At 43.5% G+C, this 6,211-nt stretch overlaps 1 long non-coding RNA gene across 1 annotated transcript in view; it reads right to left on the bottom strand.

The window, feature by feature from the left end:
- The window catches only part of LOC147834943 (uncharacterized), a 5,111-nt gene extending 621 nt beyond the window's left edge, over positions 1-4,490 (bottom strand). Inside the window, exons 1-3 of the long non-coding RNA XR_015503088.1 lie at positions 4,327-4,490; positions 178-268; positions 1-5 (exon numbers count right to left, since the gene is read on the bottom strand). The exon at positions 1-5 is cut by the window's left edge and continues 621 nt beyond it. This is a non-coding gene — a long non-coding RNA (uncharacterized LOC147834943). The remainder of the gene's footprint in view (positions 6-177; positions 269-4,326) is intronic.
- Between the last annotated feature and the right edge of the window lie 1,721 nt (positions 4,491-6,211).

The following is a 6,211-nucleotide window of genomic DNA, read 5'->3' as shown; positions in this document are numbered from 1 at the left end:
CACATCTGTAATGACAATAGGTTGTAGTGATTTTACAGAGAAGCTGGAGAGAGATTTCCTCTGACCCACACATGCACATACACACTGTCTGACGTCTCTCTTTACTCAGACATGTCATGCTGTTCCTGTGTTCAACATGTGCTCAGGTCTGAATACACTTCATTCACACACACTTACACCAGAGTTTCCTTCAGAAGCGTCCTGCTGTTATCAGCGCGCAGCGAGTCTTCGAGGCCGAGGAGGATCCACCGGCTGTGTCCTGCATTACCTGGAAACAGAAGCTGAGTTTGAAGGAGTCTTCGAGATGTTTTAAAAAAGACAGCCTTCATCACGCCACGACGACGCAGCGCACTTCACAAGCATCCCTCAGAGGAAGCAGCGACTGAAATGAGACACAGCTGGAGACTGACTCATGAAGAGTCGATTGAGTGAGTGATTCAGTGAATCAGCAAGTGATCTGATCATAAAGCATTGCTTGAGTGAGTGATTCAGTGATTCAGTGAACACACACACACGCACACGAACATGCACAGATAGAACAGGACACACACACATTCACTCACTCATTCTCCTTCAGCTTAAAGCCCCTTATTAATCAGGGGTCACCACAGCAGAATGAATCAACAACTATTCCAGCATACGTTTTAAACGGTGAATGTTCTTCCAGCTGCAACCCAGTACTGGGAAACACCCATACACACATTCATACACACACTCATACACTACGGCCAGTGTAGTTGATCAGTTCCCCTATAGCGCATGTGTTTGGACTGTGGGGGAAACCGGAGCACCCGGAGGAAACCCACACCAACACGGGGAGAACATGCAAACTCCACACAGAAACACCAACTGACCCAGCCGAGACTCAAACCAGAGACCTGAGTGCTGTGAGGCGACAATGCTGACCACTGAGACACTGTGACGCCCTATAGGACATATTGTTTAGTCAATGTCACACACACACACACACACGCACGCACACTTGCACGCACACATGCACACACACATGCACACGCATGCTAAGAGGCCTCTGCTGTAGATGTGCTTTAGTCTGCAGTAAATGTCAGACTCATGAGCATATCACACACACACACACACACACACACACACACACACACACACACACACACACACACACACATATGATTTCTCACACAACAGCTTTATATTTATCAGACTGGATGAGCAGCAGACAGATGGAGCATTACACAACCAACGCTCATAGAGTGTGTGTGTGTGTGTGTGTGTGTGTGTGTGTGTGTGTGTGTGTGTGTGTGTGTGTGTGTGTAACCAAACACACAATCAAACACCCCACCTGAACAGCACTGAGAAACAGCCCTGCCAGCTTATTGCTTCTAAGAGAAAGACGGGCATGTTTCTGTACCTGATGAAACACACACACACACACACACACACACACACACACACACACAAAACAAATACACACACAAGTTCGGAGTTCAGAATACACACAGATCTGAGGAACATCTTGAGGAGTTTCTGGAGCCTCTGCGCTCTGATGGTCAGCGACAGATGGATGGATGTGTATGTGTGTGTGTGTGTGTGTGTGTGTGTGTGCCGCAGGGGCTGAATGCGATCTGCTCAGAGACGAGGAGCCATGCCAGTAGAACCCAGAGCACAGACAGTACAGGAGATTCCTCAACACACACACACGCACGCATGCACACGCACGCACACACACACACACACACGCACGCATGCACACGCACGCACACACACACACACACACACACACGCACACACACGCACACACACGCACACACGCACACACGCACACACGCACACACATACACACATACACACATATACACACACACACACACACACACACACAGGAAATACTAGTCATTTATTTAGTGTTTTCTAAGCACACTCTGAGACATTGAGGACTGCTGTTTCCTGCTGTACATGTTTGATCTCCACAGCTTCTGAGAGTCCAGCAAGCTCCACATGTTGATCAGTGGTGTGATGAGAGCTGCTTTAATGTTAGTTCTGCCTCTCGTCACAGCTATAGAATAGTGTCAGCAGCAGAAAGTACTGGAGTGTACGCTAGCTTAATGCAGTAAACTGAGCTGTACTGTAGTATAATATAGTCTAGAGCTGCAGCACTGGCACATCTGTTTATATTACTGTAGCTGTTGTGTTACCATAGCGACTGTAGAATCACCACAACAGATCAATCACTTTAGTTGTGTTACCATAGCAACTGTAGAATCACCACAACAGATCAATCACTTTAGTTGTGTTACCATAGCAACTGTAGAATCACCACAACAGATCAATCACTGTAGTTGTGTTACCATAGCAACTGTAGAATCACCACAACAGATCAATCACTTTAGTTGTGTTACCATAGCGACTGTAGAACAGACCTGTCAACATCGGGATGTGAAAATAAGGGATAGAAGTCCCTCGAGTGCTCAATCCTCATTCACCTTCTCTTCACTGTATAATGTAAACACTCTGATGAAAGAGCAGAGAATGAGTCTCTCATTAGGAGGTTTTGTTTGATCACACTAGATAACAGCGGTGTCCCTTTAACATGCACACAACCAAAGCATTCGACTGCTCTCCTGACTGTGTTTGTGCTCATTAAAGAATAAATGTATTGTGTTTAAAAGAAAACCCACCAAGATCAACATGATTAGATATTATTATTATTACTGTGTGTAAATGTCTGTTCCGCTTTAAATTGAGTGTACAGATTGAGTTTGAGAAGCAGCGTCTAGCGTGTTTGACCGCACACCGCTACATGAACTGACTGTTTTGAGGATTGTAATGGAAAGGAAGGGAATCCTGCGGTTTTATATTTATTTCAGTGTTTTCATGCCTGAACAAAGCGAAAGCGCAGAATTTAAGAGCGTAAGAGCGCCCCCTGGTGGTTCAGCAGTGTGGGCTGTGTATAGGGAGGATCAGCTCTTGATGTTCATGGCCACCCTTTAGAGAAAGACTGAAAATTCGGGGAATACCTTTACAGGATGATAGTGGGATAGAACTGTAAAATACAGGAGAATGCCAGGAAAGACAAGAGGATTGACAGGTATGCTGTAGAATCACCACAACAGATGAACTCCAGCACTTCACTACAGTATGCCTCAAAAACACTGCAGAATTTACTGCTCTCTTTTCCAGATTACACAGTTAAGACCCAATTCAAATATTCAAGATCAATCAAGGCCTCGGCTGGGTCAGTTGGTGTTTCTGTGTGGAGTTTGCATGTTCTCCCCGTGTTGGTGTGGGTTTCCTCTGGGTGCTCCGGTTTCCCCCACAGTCCAAACACATGCGCTATAGGGGAACTGATCAACTACACTGGCCGTAGTGTATGAGTGTGTGTGTGTGTGTGTGTGTGTGTGTGTGTGTGTGTGTGTGTGTGTGGGTGTTTCCCTGTACTGGGTTGCAGCTGGAAGGGGATTCACTGTGTAAAACATATGCTGGAATAGTTGTCGGTTCATTTCATTGTGGTGACCCCTGATGAATACAGGACTGAGCCGAAATGAATGAAGATCCATCAATAACACAACACTACAGTGAATATAGGACTTGTTAAAATGTACAACGTAAAGTCTGACAACTTACACTCAAAACTGCTGTCTGTGTGTGCGTGTGTGTGTGTGTGTGGTTCATAAATGATGCACAAGAGTAATCAGAGCAGAAACAGAGCAGAGCACACCTTCTGCCATTCCTACAGCTCCACACACGCACACACACACGCACACACACACACACACACACACACACACACACACACACACACACACACCAGCGCAACACAGCTGCAGGAGCAGTGAAAGCAGACTCAGAGTAACATAAATAAGACAGCAGGTTTCTAAATAAATACAGCTTTTTGCTGTGTGTTTGAGTGTAGTTATTCCCAAAATAAAGGAGATAAACACACACACACACACACACACACACACCTGCAGACTCGCATGTGTCGGGAAGAGCAGCTCGATGACAGATCAATATCCTCGATTCACAAATACTCAACTGTAGGTGACGTCACCGACCCACCAACACCACGTGACACAACACACACACACACACACACACACACACACACACACACACACACACACACACACACACACACACACACATACATACATACACATACACACACACACACACACACACACACATTTGCAGCAGATTGCGTTAAACCTGAGAGTATTCATGAGCTGAAACGCGTCTGTGTACACCACATCAGATTCCATCAGACATCATGAAGACTGCACGCACATGCGCACACACACACGCGCGCGCGCGCATCAGTAACCCGCAGATAACACTGATACACACTCTTACCTGCTCATTCCCTCGCTCAGTCCGCCTGGATGATCTCCGGCAGAGCACACCTTCATGCTCCAGAGCGCATATCCGCCCGCTGTAGCCCGTTCATCCACTCATTTACTGAATCTCCACCTGCTCTGGCCTCCAGCGCGCGCTCACCTGTGCGCGTGACGCAGACCGGAAATGATCTGATTAGCGGACATTAAAGAGTTCACGGTCCCAGACTCTGAACATGTACGGTCTGCTCGAACTTTCACGTGTGTAATCTATCAAATCTCCTGATGATTGTTAATATCCTCTTATTCTGTTTTATTCAGCATTTATTAAGGACGCCTCATGATTTCCCAGTGAAGAGTCTTGAACAGATGTGGAGCTGCAGGGTCTGCATGCTGAAGCTCAGCTCTCCCTAAACACTGCGTCAACACCGAGTCAATCCAGGGCCTTATTTACTCACGACATCGAATAAAGTTTTGCAAACCAAAAATAAAATATTGAACCAGTGAAATAAAGCAAATGTCAAGGGGAAACTGAGCTGTGAGGAAGGAGGAGAAATCTGCAAATGAAATCCAGCAGAGCACTTTGTTTAAATGTTCTTATATTTGCTGAATATTTCTAGAAAACCTCTGGAGTCAGTATCAGCGCTCATGATGATCAGCGAGTTTCACTCCTCCACGGGTTAAACAAAACACACAGGATTCAGGGACTCCATGTGGACAGTTTCAGCTGATGATGATGATGATGATGCTGTGTAGGAGGCATAACCGAGACTCAAACCAGAGACCTTCTTGCTGTGAGGCGCTACCTGCTGCTGTGCCACTGCGCCGCCTTGATAATTATCATATTTGTATCATAATTCTGACGTCTGTACGATCAATAATAAAGCAATCCTACAATGTCTGATCCAGGGGCGTTGCTAGGGTCGAAAGGGATAAGGCCCCCCCCCCCCCCCCCCCAAAAAAAGAAGTTTTAATTCACTGCACTAATATACCTATTCTAATCGTATTAACAGGATTAAAAATGGTTAATAATAAATAAAGGGTTTTTAAGACTTGTAAAATCCAAATAGGAAAAAAACTAGTCTGTTATGAGCCATATCATACCTTATGAGCCTCCTATCTCCTCCTGATTTGAACTTTGTTTGTTTTTTGAAAATGTAATTTTCTGCATGTTTTCAAATCTGAAAATGTGATTTATTTTTATAGTGTGAGTTGTTATCTAATGTGATACAAAGCTACAAACATGTTCATTTGGACAGAGTGATTAACTGAGGTGTAGTGTTGTCAAGATAATGGAATTTCTAAATTCAATACCTTGCAAAATATTGATATTCAATAGGCTACTATTTTTTACATAATAACAATTCTATCAAAAATAGTAGGCTAGCTAAGGCTACAAAAAAAATAAATAAAGATCTATATGCTAGAAATATGTTTACTTTAAATTTTTTCAGAGGGATTTTTTTTTTCAGTTTTCCTCAAAATAGGGTGATGTGGGCATTGTAGCACTTTAAATGCATGTAATGCCTGTTTTAATCATACTTGAGCAGAAATTCCATATATATTCTTCACAAAAGTAGTAGAACATTCTAGGAAATCCCTAATATGAATGAAGGCATCAAGCTGTTGCTGTAGTAGAATAAAAATAAGATCTGAATGAAAATAAAAAGGCTTTAACTGATCATTTACACGACTGCAACAATAAATGTTTTATACAGTTGAAGTCAGAATTATTAGCCCTCCTTTGAATTTTATTTTCTTTTTTAAATATTTCCCAAATGATGTTTAACAGAGCAAGGAAATTTTCACAGTAGCCTATGTCTGATAATATTTTCCTTTTGAAGAAAGTCTTATTTGTTTTATTTCAGCTAGAATAAAAGCAGTTTTACATTTTAAAAAAAACC

Source organism: Danio rerio, chromosome 11 (assembly GCF_052040795.2).
Source record: "Danio rerio strain M-AB ecotype USA chromosome 11, GRCz13ab, whole genome shotgun sequence".
In the NCBI taxonomy this organism is placed as follows: Eukaryota; Metazoa; Chordata; class Actinopteri; order Cypriniformes; family Danionidae; genus Danio; species Danio rerio.
Note: the sequence above shows the minus strand (reverse complement) of the source record. Positions and strands in the feature narration are given on the sequence as shown.